Source organism: Protopterus annectens, chromosome 1.part2, assembly GCF_019279795.1.
Source record: "Protopterus annectens isolate FY-2018-M chromosome 1.part2, PAN1.0, whole genome shotgun sequence".
In the NCBI taxonomy this organism is placed as follows: Eukaryota; Metazoa; Chordata; order Ceratodontiformes; family Protopteridae; genus Protopterus; species Protopterus annectens.
In genome coordinates, this window is record NC_056727.1 from 251373704 (window position 1) to 251389826 (window position 16123).

Sequence of the window (16123 nt, forward strand, 5' to 3'; positions counted from 1 at the left end):
TTGGGGTATGGCTGCAGAAAATAAGGGGCACACTGTTGACATCGCTAATACATGTAACTTGCAGCGCAACTGCAGTTAGGAGACTTATATTACTAGAACTGCAGATCCTTGGATAGAATATGATTTATAGCTCTGGTAAATAATAGCAAATAACCTAAACAATTTGTGCTGGAAATAGTTTACATAAACTAGCATCTATCAATACTTATTTGCAGTAACTATCCTTTACAATTATTTATTTGCACAATCAAGTCTTTTACCATTTGCTCTCAGTTGTGCATCCTAGCTCCATTTTAGTGCCAAATAAATCAGAAATATTGTAATCTGCTACTGTTTGTAATATACAGTATTTATCTCAAGTTAGCCCTGAGCAGCTCAGTGGTGCAGTAATTTGAACTGCTGTTTCCTAGCACTTGGTTCTCCTGTTTTATTCCTGGTTGCAGAACCTCCAGCTTCAACTTTGTATGGTATCCTGTGTCAGCATAGTTTTTTGTTGTCATCTCTGGCTTCTTCCATGATGATAGGCAAACTGGAGATATTTTTTATTGATCATAGGTGTGTGTGTGTGTGTGTGTGTGTGTGTGTGTGTGTGTGTGTGTGTGTGTGTGTGTGTGTGTGTGTGTGTGTGTGTGTGTGTGTGTTTGTGTGCGTGCATGTGCTGTGATCTCTGGTTTCTTCCACGCTGATAGGCAAACTGGAAATGATTCTTATTAGTCATAGGTGTGTGTGTGTGTGTGTGTGTGTGTGTGTGTGTGTGTGTGTGTGTGTGTGTGTGAGTGTGTGTGGTGTGTACTTGCATGTGCAGTAAGTGCCTTTTTGCAATTGATGCATGTCTCCAGTATGTGTATGTTTACATGCATGTACAGTGTGTGCCTGTTTGGAGTTTATACATGTCAGCTCTGGCTGTCTCATGGCAATAAACAGAATGCAGGTACCAGAAGATGAGTGAATAAAATCAAACCCTACACATTCCACACAGCACATCATTTTGATAAATTGAATTATTGACCTTGTGGGATCCTCCTAATAAGATTAGGCCAGTGGTGAAAACATTTCTTGCTTTGTCATTGGCTGTGAGGTGACTAAACTTTTTTTGGCACTCTGTCTACAGATCCAGACACCTGCTTTGTGAATGCTTCACAGCTCATGCATTGATTTCAGCAAATTAAACTTAAATGAGGGGAGCAGGGGTCCCTTTACTACCTTTTTCCCCTTGTTTGACCAAACGGAATTCTTGTAATGCTGAGGTTTGCAGAGGAGCCTTGAAGAGGAGTCTTTACCACAAGTTAGCTCGAAGGGTATCCATGTCTCAAATAACAGGGTTAGGGTGCCCGTACTAAGTATCCATGTCTCAAATAGCAGAGAGTTATGGTGCCCATCCTGGGTATCCATGTCTCAAATAACAGAGAATTAGGGTGCCCATACTAGGTATTCATGTCAAAAATAACAGAGTTAGGGTGCCCATACTGGGTATCCATGTCTCAAATAACAGAGTTAGGGTGCCCATACTGGGTATCAATGTCTCAAAAAACAGAGGGTTAGGGTGCCCATACTGGGTATTCATGTCAAATAACAGAGTTAGGGTGTCCATACTGAGTATCCATGTCTCAAATAACAGAGTTAGGGTGCCCATACTGGGTAGCCATGTCTCAAATAACAGAGGGTTAGGGTGCTCATACTGGGTATCCATGTCTCAAATAACAGAGTTAGGGTGCCCATACTGGGTATCCATGTCTCACGTAGCAGAGAGTTATGGTGTCCATACTGGGTATCCATGTCTCAAATAACAGAGGGTTAGGGTGCTCTTACTTTTTTTAAGATCTGCCCACAAGGGTTTTAGATAAAATGAGGAAAGCAGAAATACATTTTACAAAGCCCATGATGGTCAGGAGGTAGGACTTAATTTTAAACTTAATGCCTTTAAATGTTTTGTGAATGTTACACTGAAGTTTTGGGCTACAATTAAACATAAAAGCCTTGATATAAAATGCAAAGAAGTTTCTCAGGCTTTAATAAATATACCTAAAAATCCTGAACAAGAAAGAGGTGGCTGAAGGAAAGACTGTAACCTTCTAGAAGAGGACTCAGCAATACTTATTTTTTAATCTCTTTGCCCCTGTTGTCTGTCTGTCAGTCATTAGCCCTTTCCTGGTTATTTGGCTCATTTGTTCCCCATCATCAGAGTGAGGCTTAATTGAGAAATGCCAACATAAAAACAGACATCATGATTAGTCCAAGATTTGTGTTTCATGGCCCTGTCTCCTGCATGTACTGGGTGAAACACCAAGGATGGGCATGCAGTAGTGGGGCTCTGGGTTGACCACAGAGGATATCCCCCCAATTTTACACTGGGTATTACCTCTAAGAATCCCTACCCCTACCCTTGTACCACAATTAGTGGTTTCTTCAGCCTTCACTGGGAGAATTGCACTGCCAAGTGTGCTCCTGAGTGAGTGAGTGTTTGCAGTCCTCCCTATCTCCCTATGGGAGGTGAGCAGGTCATATCCACTCATTTTCACCCTCCCTGCAAGGCTGTTGTAGTGCAGGGGCTGTTAATTGAACTCTGGACACCTGTGTCAGAGTCAGGACTTCAGACTAATAGCTACTTAATATAAACTCAAGCTGGATACAGATAGAGTTAAGAGCACCTTATAGGGTAATACTCCTTAGCATTTAAAGTTTTGTCTCAGATTGTAAAGTTAAAAAAAATATATCAGAGTTGGTTATATATCTCAAGAATCCCAAATCAGGTAACAATAACCTGTCAGTCAAAGGGAATTTATGTATACTAATTGTTCAATAAGAGAAAATCAAGGTGGACAGTAGCGGCAGCGATATAGGTGTTACAAAGAAGTACCTAATCAGTATACTTCATACAAGACTACCAAACCAACCCCGCAGAAGGTTTTGTCTCCCACTCTTGTTAGAGGAGTTGAAAAACTGTCTTAGGATGATGAAGCCATATAAGCCATATAATATTAGACAGTGTGCCTGGGAAATGCTATAATATTGTTTAATAGGTTTAATATGCATTGTATTAGTTTTTAGTGAGTGGTTTATTGAGCTGCTATCTCTTTAAATGTTACATGGTTTTCTATTGAGTGCAAAGATGTTTTATTTTATCTAAAGAAGTTTGATATTTCCATAAGGATTTTTACTTCCCTCCTTTATATCCTATTGTTGATTCTGGATATTTTAAAACATTTTATATAGCCTGTTGCATTGATCAACAGTTAAAAGGACTGGTGTCCAGTATTCCTCATGTTTGTCTGGACTCTTGGGACTTTTTAATTAAATGTAATCATCTGGCACCATTTGTTGACGGGCTGTTTATAATTATTGATGCCAAAGATTTGTTCAGTTGAATTTCCCATGAGATTGGATTGCAGTGGTTTTCTGATTATCTACATGAACAATAACATATTAATCAGGAGAAAATTAATTTTTACACGATTGATGGAATTAATTTTGACTAATAATTATACATATTTTGAAGGACATGGTTTAAAACAAGTGAAAGGGGTGGCTATGGGGGATCCTTGTGGTCCTTTATATGCTAATATTATTATAGCCTTCTGGGAATATCAGTTTCTTTCTGAAGTTCATTTTTTTTCATCCATTAAAATGTACGTCCATTACTTGGACAATATAGCTGCTGCTTGGACTGTCCAGCAAAGGATATTCCATTCCTTATAGATTATATAAATGGTACTATATATTTTCTATGTTTTACTTATTCTCTTGACAATTGGTCTGTTCCTTATTTGGATGTCCTTTTGTTCAAGGATGAATCTCTGTTTGGTCTGAAGGCTACAGTTTTTAAAAAAATCACCATATTCTCTTTTTTGCAATTTAGTAGCCACCATCCTCCACATGTCAAACGAGCAGTCATTAAGGGGCAAATGGTGAGGGCTACATGGATGATTACCCTTGGCAGTGACTTTGATGAGGAATATAATTATTTGTGTAGGATGTTTTTAAACAGGGACAATCCTTTAGAGATGATTACTAACATTCGGCAAGAGGTCACTTATAAAAGGCACACTGTTTTTTATGTTCCTTTGCTAAATTCTTTAAGTAGATCTTCTGATTTTACATTAAACTCAGGCATTACCACTCATAGCGATTTGGCTCCACTGATCCACTCACAGAATATTGATAATAAGACCCTATCCTGTTCTTTTATTTCTAATTATAATTTAGACAATACATTAATTTCTGGTATTATTGAGAAGAATTAGTCCTTAATAGTTCATGATCAGAATATTGTGGATTCTTTGGGAGTCTTCCCATGTTTTGTATATTGAAAAGGGTTTAACTTGAAGAATATTTTTGAGTGTCCAGTGAGAAAATCCATGGCGGGTCGGATGGCTAAGTGTAGAGCCTGTCATCAATGCCAATATATAAATTATATATCTGGGATATCTGGGGTATCAATAAGGAACAAGTAGATTCCTGTATCAGGTCGGTTTAATTGTTTTACTCAAGGCATTGTATATATTGCTTCTTTTTACTAAATGTTCAGGATTTTATGTAGGTAAGTCTGAATGTAAATGAAGTCAGCATATTTATGAACATATATATGAAATCAGTAAAAGGAGAAATACTAATGCCTTGTATAACCATATGTCTCAGTGTCCTGTTCACAAATTTAAATTTATTGTAGTAGAACAGGTGAAAAACAGTCTGAGAGGTGGTCCATGGAAAACTTTACCTGAGCTGCTTGAATTATATTGCCAAGTTTAGTTACATGCGTCCCCCCTTGACTAAATGAGCATATTTCAGTTGAAGCTTAAGACATTTGATAGATAGTGATTATTCATCTTAATACTGATTTATTTATGATATTATAGGTAGTGCTTGTTAATATTGTTTAATAGGTTTAATATGCATTGTATTGCTTTTTCATGAGTGGTTTATTGAGCTGCTAGCTTTTTAAATGTTATGTGGTTTTCTATTGTTTGCTAGAATGTTTTAAGCAATTTATTGCATAGTAGTTTATTTTTTCAGATTTGCACATGACTTTTTGATATAAAAAGAGACACTTTACTGATTTTAAATTTTATCTGAAGAAGACGATATTTCTGAATGAAAGCACTTATTTCAATTGTTGTGCCATGTCTGTTTTTAATTGTAATAAATTTGTTTTAATTCAGACAGCTGTTAGTTTTCATTTTGTTAAAAAATATATATCAGAACTGATTAGATATCTCAAGAATCCAAATCAGGTAACAATAACCTGTCAGTCAAAGGGAATTTATGTATACTAATTGCTCAATAAGAGAAAATCAAGGTGCATAGTGATGGCAGACATATAGGTGTTACAAAGAAATACCTAATCAGTATACGTCATCCAAGTCTACCAAACTAACCCAGCAAAAGATTTTGTCTCCCACTCTCATTAGAGGTGTTGAAAAGCAGTGTTAGGATGATGAAGCCATATAAAGTCTCAGTGCCAGACAGTGTGCCTGGGAAATGCTATGATGTCTTGCCCAGTAATCATTTATTGGCAGTGTTGGATATTTGCAACATATTTGGACTCCTAAACCCAAAATTTATTCTCTCAAACTTGAAAACTGATTTTAATTAAGACGCTTCCAAATTCTGCCAAAAATAGATGCCCCTGAACATTATTTGTATGTACGTATCTTAAATGTAGATAATAGACATTTTTATAACTCTGTGGACTCAGTGTCTAAAACCATTAATAATAAAACTTCATTTTATTCTTTACTTCACATTTCTTGACCTAGATAATCTGACTACACATGTGCTCCTATTCAGAGGAAGCCAGGGGAGAAAAGCTTCTCTAAAATAACAATAATCTATAACACAAATTTAAAACCACAACTAGAAACACTACTATCTATTCAAAGACATAAACAGCATTATAAATCACATAAAAAGTCCATTAGATACAGATATAGTAAACATTCAAGAGCACAGGGTAGAGTACAAATGGAAAAATAAATTACAATGTATAGTTATTGGTTCTGTTTTCTTACATGTACCCAAATTACATATAGGAATATTGAGTCAGTTTTCTTACATATATTGCTCTAACAGGCTAAGCCTATTTAGGTTTTGTCAGAAATAAATATGATTAGAATTTGTAAAGCAGAAAAGAGTTAGGAGTCTGCATGTCTTCCCTGTGGTTGTTTGGGTTTCCTCCGGGTGCTCCGGTTTCCTCCCACATCCCAAAGACATGCTGTAGGTGGATTGGATACTCTAAATTGGCCCTACGCGTGAGTGCGTGCACGTGTGTGCCTTCTGTCGAAGGTTGGGTGCCGGGCTGGCAACTCGACCTCGTAAAACTCCTCTGCCAATCAAGAGCTGAGAAGGTGATCCGCTGTGGCGACCCCTAACTGGGAAAAGCCAAAAGAAGAAGAAGAAAGCAAAAAACAGTTAGATTAGGAAGGAGCAACAGAGGAGTATGAAAGAAAGTTGTTTATTTATTAAGTCAGCAGATTGATGTGAGACAAAAATTATTTCTTCAGCTACTTTTGTATGAAAGTTAACAGTGTTGGGTTGGTTGCTGTTGGGTTGTGATTCTGCAGTATTATTCTGGTGTTGAGCAGGAACATAACCAGGAGTTGTTTAAGTGTTGTTTAAGTTTGAGTTTGAAGGGTGTTAGTTTGTCTATTTATTTAGGTGCAGTGAGATGGTCTTCTAATGTTCTGTGACATAATTGAATACATATATACATTCCTGCATACATACATACATACATACAAATATTTCAAGCATGGGCAATAATGCCCTTCTTGCCTGCCAATATACCAAAAGAGTTAGTCCCGTAATAACTGCCCAGGTTGTTTTTAAAAATATCTAAACCTGTATTTGTTTTAATGTAATTTGGCAGTCTATTCCACTCGTCAGCTACTTTCTCAGAGAGCCAATCAGTACACCTCTCATTCCTATATAATCTTCTATATAGGTTGTCTAGTGATTCTCTAGTAACATTTGATAACTCCAGACATTCCCAGGGGTAGTTCTGTCTAAATCCCCTATACTTCTGAATAAGGTCTACTCTTAAATGTCTATATGAGGCACTGCACAAGTCCAGGTATTTTAGCCTTTCATGATAATTTAAATTTTCACATCCATGAATACCTTTAGTATACTTCCTCTGCACTCTTTCCAGTTAATGCATGCTAGTTTTCTTACAAAGTTTCCATATTGTTATTTGTTATTCCATACTCTGGTTTGGGACCAGTGTAACTTAGAAACAGCAGTTTCATCTCGTTTGATTTTCTAGACTCCGTAAGTCTTTTTATTCTACCTATAGTTCTATAACTATCGTTAATCAATTGGTTGATATGATCAGAAAAACTCAAAGGTAGATGTACCCATATACCCAGGCCCTTAAATTAATCTACACTTTCAATCACCATGTGCTGTATTAGAATGTTCACCTTTTAATCTATGTCTCCCAATTCTCATGTGTTTAATTGTTGATGTATTTATCAGCATATTATACTGAATGGTCAATTGAATCACAGTTAGAATACAATGAGTCCCCTGCAGTATTGTTAGCTGTGATTGTTGTGATTAGGAATGTTTTCCTTTAGCATAGATCTCTATTAGGTAAGCAGTCTTATAAGGCAATATACATGAAAGGACAGTTTTCAGGTTTATTGATTAGGTTGTGGGTTGTAAATAGATGTGTATAGGATAGGTAGTCTGGAAGTTCAAGCCAGTTTAGTTGTTTCAGGGCCTGGCATTCATTGGTTTTCTGAGTGAGGTTAGCAGGGAATTTTGCTGTTTTTATTATTACATATATGTATAGGTGGCATGCACATTTCTAAGGATTGGTGATGAATAAAGTAGTCATGGAAAGAAATAGGAAGATGTAATTTTTTCTAGCTCTGTCTGTGTGATAGAGTCTAGCTCTGCAGAGAGTTTCGTTTCTGGTGTTTTTTAATGGTTTTCAGAATATGTTGATCAAATCTTGGATTTTCAGGTATTGTGACAGCTAGTAACTTACTACTCTACAAAACTGTTTTTATTGAGGTGGTGTTTGTTAATTTTATCAGAAAATTATACCTTCAGTCTAAGATTTGTTAAGGTATGAATAACATTTCCTTGGTTTTCTTTCCATTTAGAAGCAGTTGGGAGTTGGTAAGCTATGACTTAATGGATGAGAATGCATCATAGGCATTTTCTTGTAGCTTTGCTTGGTTTAGGGTTGAGCAGATAAATGTTGAGTCATCAGCATACTGTACTATGTCAGCTTATTTGGTTGCAGTATAGAGACTGTTTAAGAAAATGTTAATGAGCAGAAGCCCTAAGATGGAACTTTGGAGGACACTGACTGAGACAGTAGGAAAGATGAGAAATTGTATTGTCACTTGACAGCTTGCTGTCTGTTAGGTGACTTTAATTGTTCCCTATTTAAAATGAAAAGGAAATGTGTTTTTTTTATGTACTGATGAAGGGTGGTTAACCCAAAAGCTTTGCATTAAATTTTTTTGGCATGATTTGTGTATCTGTGTTAGGTAAGTAATTGTGGAACCAGGAGAGAGTTGAGTGACTGAGCCCTAAGAAAGAAAGCTATTTTAGGAGATTTTGGCTGGGAACACTGTCAAATGTCTTGTACAGGTCAAGGAAGAGCAATGGGGTGAGCTAACATACATTCCTGTCAATGCTGATGGTATTGATGAAGGTAAGTAAGGCAGTTGTGCTGTGGTGTAGACGGAATCTGCACTGTGTCTAGGAGAGGAGATTATCTGTCAGATATTTGATATTTATAACACAATGAATGATATATTTGACATTTATAACATAATGAATGCCCCACAATAGTAATTTGGGGATACAGGATGTAATGGCATTGGATTCACAGGAATGAATTCCAAATATAAGAATAAGTTATGATGTTGAAATGACCTTCAAACAGTGGTCTTGGTCTTTTTGTTTTCTGGCAGTCCTCATAAAATGTTTGCTGAAGATCTGTGGAGGAACTTTTGAAGCAGCTTTGTCAGGAAACAGAGTATCCCGAATCACTTTCTCGGGTGTAGTGCATGCCAAGAGTGCCATTTGTTACCTCTGCTCTTTGCATTAGCTATGGATCCTTCTGCAAGCAGATGTAGGTATCTGATGTCTACAAAAAAAAAAAAAAAAAAAGGAAGAAAAAGAAAAATTGGAAAGTGATAAATGTGTGTGCTGCTGATGTTAATGTTTATTCCCACCCCATTTTTGTTTAAAGTTCTGAAGTCTTTTTTTGTTTTCCAGGATTTCTCATGCCATATTTGACATATTTTTGTGGCAGTTAGATTATGAAGCAAAAAACACTGTCTAGGGTGTAATACATGCCAAGGGTACCCACTGTCACTCCTGATCTTTGTGTTAGCTATGGGGCCTTCAGCAAATAAATGAATCGTAACAAATTTTAAGACAAACCTTTCCAAAATGTAGTTCATTTGGTGTGCATGTGATGTAAATTAATAGTGGGGCAGCTGTTTACATTCAGGCAAGTAAAGCCAAACCCCACTAGTTCTGGACATGCATGTTTCAGCCTTCTTATGAACTCGTCAGCAGAGCATAAGTGGAATGTTTGACTATACTTTAGAAACACATGACTTTATTGGCCTGAATGTATCCACAAAGACTTAAAAAGAAAAAGTAAAAAGTCATGGACATTCATAAGCCATATTGTTGAAACACTTGATGCAGCTTTTACTAATTGGTTTATCTGTGTGACTTTTTTACTCTTTGGTTTGGATGTTAGTTGGGATATTTTGCAGATACCTTAATAGTTATGGACATCAGATGGGGTATAGACCCTGTGTTTCTAAAGTATAACCAAACATTCCACTTATCCTCTGCTGATGAGGTCATAAGAAGGCTAAAATATGGATGTCCAGAGCTAGTGGGATTTGGCTTTATTGAACTGAACATATCCACAAAGACTTAAAAAAAAAAAAAAAGTAAAAAGTCATGGACATTCATAAGCTATATTGTTGAAACACGATGTCCTTAAGTGGTCATTTGCATACAACCCATGGGCCGCTATTACATGAGGTTTAAGGCATCACACAGTGAAAACTCTAGCTTAGCTAGGCTTCTGTTGTACTGATATATATATATATATATATATATATATATATATATATATATATATATTCATACATACATACATACACACACACACACACACACACACACACACACACACACACACACACACACACACATATAAAACATAAATATAAGTAGATATCACACTGCTGCTTGACTAAAGTGCAATTCTTGTAATTGACATATGCACAAGCACTCAAAAAAGATTAAAATGAATGATGTAAGAGACGGCACCAAACCGGCCTAAATCTCAAATCTTTATGGAACACAAACTTAATACTTTCTTCCTGTTTTTACAAAGGACTTCATCAGAGTTAGTTTACAGGAAATAGTATTACACTTAAAAAAACATTCTATCAATCACATCAGTTGCTTACTGAATAATCAACTCATGACATCAATTTAAAAAAGTTCTAGAAACACTTAAAGAACACCTTGAATCCAGCATGTAATGCATAACTTATGAGTTATATAATTATTTACTTAAAATTTTATTTTATAATAATATTCTGCTACTCAAATAATAAATCAAATTTTGTTAGCCCTATGTTTTAAAATACTATTCATAGAAATATTTTCATTTAAGCAAAGGTTCTGTACAAGCATTTAAATGCAATTGCCACATAACCTCTTTTATTTCCAATGTTTTATCAAAGTCTCCCTCCCTCTTTCATCTACTATTATCTTATCAATAACAAAAAAGTAAATATTTTAAACTCCTTACATTTTAGAGTGTTTCTGTAAATCATTTGTATCCTTCCTCTTTTTATATCATTGAAATGTTCATAGATCCTGTCTTTTAATTTCCTATTAGTTTTTTCTGTATAAAGTATTGGACAACATAAACAAGTAGCTAAGTAAACAACCCTAATGGTGCTAGAATTATATGCTACTGGGAATCCAATGGTCCTTGGATACCCTTTTACAGAAACATAGGGTCCATCATTGACATACTTGCAATATTTACAGTCCCTACATTCAAAGCTTCTAAATCCCCTTTCTACAAATACAGGATATCATCTAAAAATCTAATATATATATATATATTTGAGTCAGTCACCAGAGCTGTGGATGAGGGCAAGGCAGTTCATACAGACTACCTTGATCTGGCCAAGGCCTTTGATACCATTCCCCACTCAGGAATTATTGACAAACTCACCGAACTTGGCATCAACCCCTATATCACTAGATGGGTTGCAAATTGGCTCACAGATAGAACCCACAGTGTGAAAGTAGCGGACCCCAAGTCAGACTGCTGACCAGTCACAAGTGGAGTCCCACAGGGATTGGTTCTTGGTCCTCTCCTGTTTGGCATCTACTTCTCAGTAGTCCAGGCCAACATGGAGGGACTCTGGCTGACCAAGTTTGCAGGCGACTTCCAGCTGGGAGCCATTATTAACTCCCCAAGTGATGTAGACATCTTACAGAAAAGCCTCACTGAGACCAATAACTGATGTAGAAACCATGGCCTTAAGCTTAGTGCCAAAAAATGCATCGTCATCCCCTGTGGGAAAAACTCAGTTCCCACTAATTACCACATCGATGGGAGCCCACTGAACACTGAAGGTGTTATAAGAGATATGGAGACAAACCTTTCCTTCGACCACCACATTGTCACTGTGGTCAGAAAGTCCTTCTATGTGGCACATCTCATTACCAAGAGTTTTGCATCCAAGAAGAAAGAGGTCATCACCTCTCTCTACTCTTCCCTCTTAGGCCAGTCATTGAGTATAATGCCCCATTTGGCGTGTACCTCACTAGACAAATGCAACAGCTGGAAAGGCCACAAAAGTACCTCATGAAGAGGATCCTAGGTGTTAGACACATGTCCTGTATGGACAGATTCAACAAACTCCAGCTATTCTCTGTCTCAAATTGTCTACTAAGAGGCAATCTCTGCTTGACTTACAAAGCCATGTCTGACCCAGCTCTGTTAGAAATGCTACATCCAAAGAAATCCCAATCCCTCCACACCACATGCTCCAGAGACCTCAACCTCATTACCACAATCAACAGAACATGCTGGAGGGACAGGTTCATAACCCCTGAGACTGCCCATGCTCTGGAATAGACTTCCCATACATGTCAAGCAGAGCACCTCACTGGCCCTCTTCAAGAGAAATCTTGATGAGTGGATGGGAAATAGAAATTTCACCCCGGGGATCACTCCAGTGGCTCTATTTGATAGAGGCACTGGGAACTAATGTCGGGTGGCACGATGCCAGGGGACTTCTGTGAGCTAGGCTTGTAAAGGCTCCAGGGCCATTAGCCTAGTACACACCTATGAACCTATTAAAATATTTTAATACATAACCAAACCTGGGAGATTTCAATACCTACAGCTTTTCCCATTCTGCCATCAATACATTTGAGTATAACACATGAACTGTTTTAAAATTACTCTTTCATCTTTTAACAGATTATCAACAAAATTTGGTCTTCTAATCAAAAAAGTCCTTCTATGATCTTTACATACTCTTTCAAAGATACTGACAACTGGGTTTGAGGATGGAACCAGCATGTTTTTTCCCTTAGTAACCAAATTTAAATTTCACATCTTATTATTACCACACATTTTAAGATTTAACTGTCTAGTGAACAATCTGAATTGTGTCAATAAATTTGATATATACAATTTAAAATTAGGTACATATGTAAACCCTTTACTTAATAAAGACCTGTGTTCATATTTAACACTGATGTAACTAAGATCAACAAATTTAAAGTGCCAAATGTCAGACTTGTACTTATTTCTTCAATATACAAAAAGGTACCCACATATGTACCTAATCTTAAATTGTTTATATCAAATAAAACAGTAATTATGAAACAGTTAATACTGACAAAATTATTATAGTTATGAAACCCAGTAAGAAAGGAGGAGTAGTGATAATGGATTATGTTAATTATTGCAAGAGGTTTGAATTATTGAATGATGTGCATATGTATAGTAGAGTCTCAAAAATTAAATTAATATAACATATGCAAGATTGGATTTTCAATTATTAGATATGGTCTACTGGGGTATGGTTCAGGATGACATATTTAATTTTGTTCAGGTGGAAAAAAAAACAATTATATCAGCCATTTTTGGTGTGCCAAAAATATACAAAAATCAGGAGGATCCTCCCATAAGACCTATAGTTGCAGCTGGAAAATCTAAAATGGAATTTTTAGCATCATATGTTGATATTAAATGTAAACCAATACTGAGACAAAACATCATACAGTGAGTGACTCTTAGCACTTATTGAGAAAATTTAAGTACATACCATTTGAAGAGAATATTTTATTTGTTACAGCAGATGTGATCAACTTGTTCACTGCTATTCTTCACAATTGTGTATTGAGCTATTTTTTGAATATTATGAGTAAAGAAGAAAATTTTAGTAATACAGAGATTTTTAACTTTAACTGAGTTTATGGATATGGCTTTCAGTAATAATTGTTTGTCCTTTGAAAGAAAGTATTTTCACTAGGTATCTGGAGTAGCTACAGGAGCCAAATGCACTCCAATTTACACAAATTTAGTGTTGGCAGAATGGGAAAAGCAGTATGTATTCAAGTCTCCTGGGTTTGGTTATGTATTAAGATATTTTCAATTTTTGGATGAGACTCTGTTTTTATGGAAAGGGGATTTAGAAGCTTTGAATATTTTTATTGATTTTTAAAAAATACAACTGTACTTTTAAAATGTACTTATGAGTACAGCTATGATAAAATAAATTATCTGGATGTCACCATTAGCAAAAATAGAGAACTGAAAAAATATACATCAACTATTCATGATAAGAAAACATACTCCAATTCATTTTTACATTTTGAAAGTTGTCACCCATTATTTCAAAAGAAAAATATGTCAAGGGACAAATGGTGAAGTTTTCACATTTGTTTACAGACGGAAGATGTTTTCTTTATAGAATTAAGTGTTTTAGAAAAAAATGTTCATAGATAGTAGTTACCCAAAAAAAAAGCTAATTGAGAAGGTTAAAAAAGAGATAGTAAGGGGTCAAACAGTTAGATTTGCACTGTTACTCAGAAGTAATACTTCCCTTGAGTCCCACACATCAAATTGTAGAAATAAGGAAGGTAATTTCAGTAAGATACAGGCAATGTTGGTACCTTACACTCGCAAAACACATGGAATATGTAAGATTATTAGGGATGTATGGAATTTAATTTTTACTCTGGTGGACAAAGATAAGTTAGGAGATATACCTCAAATTACTTACAGTACATGAAAAAATATAAAAAAAATCTGGAAAAAGGACAAAATAATAGACAAAAATATTTCATATAAAAAATGAGTAAATGTGGGAACTGTAAGTATTGCAAGTATGCCAATGACAAATCTTACATTTTTGTGGAAGGCCATCCGAGGACTATTGGATGTCCATAATTATGTAATTGTAACACCATTAGGGTTATTTTCTTAGCTACTTGTTTATCTTGTTCGGCCTTTTATGTATAGAAAACTAATAGGAAATTAAAAGACAAAATTAGCGAACATTTGAATGATATAAAAAAGAGGAAAGAAACAAATGTATTGCAGGAACACTCTAAAAATGTAAGGATTTTAAGAGCTATACATTGTTTGTTATTGATAAGACAAGTAGATGAAAGAGGGGGAAACTTTTGTAATGCACTGAAAATAAAAGAGGTTATGTGGCAATTGCATTTAAATGCTTGTACAGAACCTGGCTTAAATGAAAATATTTCTATCAGTAATATGAGTAGTAGGTTATTATTATAACATACGTTTTTAAGTAAATCATTTTGTAATTCATAAGTTATGCATTAAATGTTGGATTCAAGGTGTTTTTAAGTACTTCTTAGAACATTTTAAATTAATGACATGAACTGATTAATTATTCAGTAAGTGACTGATGTGATTGGTAGAATTTTTTAAGTGTGATGTAATTTCCTGTAAACTAACTCTGGTGAAGTCCTTTGTAAAGACAGGACAAAAAGCTAAGTTTGTGTTCAATATAGAGCTGGGATTTAGGCCAGTGTTGCATTTAGGGACATCTCTTAAATTGTTTATTTTAGACTCACAAAAGAGTGCCACTCTCAAAACTCTCCAAAAGAAACCACACTTGACATACCTACAACAATGAAAAATAAGTATTTTTGCAGGTGAGAAGCCCCTTGTACTCCCCAGTATAGGGAGCTGCACCATTCAGCACTGCCACTTACATATACTAAGATTAGTGAAGCAATGTAAATCCATTTGAAAAGCATTTTAATCCAGCTGTCATATCTAGTTCCTTTTCAGTCACTACTAGAGGAAAATGATGATGATGTCTTCACAGGTTTAGTATTCACATGGAGCACTTTGTCAGTATCAGGTACAATAACACTGTCTGTTCTTATGGATGATATATTTGTTAATATGGTATGAGGATAGTTGTACATCACAGAAGAAGTCTTTAGGTTTGGCATTGGTGGCACTTTGTGAGTCAGACATCATAGGGTCATAGATTCATAGGTTCATAGATTAGTAGTAGGCTAACTGCCCTTGCAAGCCATTTTAAGCCTAGCCAATTATCCCTTGTGAGACTCAAACCCTGCACCTTGTGTTTGTAAGGCAAACACCTTAACCATTAGGCCACCCTCCCAACTCAAATGAACCCCACCGTAATCAATAGGATTCGAACCTATGCAGGGAAACCCCAATGGATTTCTAGTCCATTGCCTTAACCACTCGGCCACGATTACCATACCCAAAGGCAATTTTCAGCAGAGGCCCAGGGAGAAACACTCCATACACATGTCTTTGTAACATGGGAGGACACCAGAGCAAACCCATACAAACACAGAGAGAACATGCAGACTCCACACAGAAGGCACCCCAGGCAAGAATCAAACCAGAAAACCTTTAACTGTGAGGCAACAACCCTACCACTGCACCACTAAACCATCAACATTCACAGGCAGGTTATTAGCCCACTGTTATGTCTGAGGCTATAACAGTTCAGACGTGACATTGAGACTTGTGTGCTTTATACTTTAGTGCTCAGCATTCAGCACTTTCTCGTTGTCT

At 36.1% G+C, this 16123-nt stretch overlaps 1 non-coding gene across 1 annotated transcript; it reads right to left on the reverse strand.

The window, feature by feature from the left end:
• Positions 1 to 15716: 15716 nt before the first annotated feature.
• On the reverse strand, positions 15717 to 15798 carry TRNAS-AGA. The gene has a single exon. It is a non-coding gene; the product is annotated as a tRNA-Ser (tRNA).
• Positions 15799 to 16123: the final 325 nt, after the last annotated feature.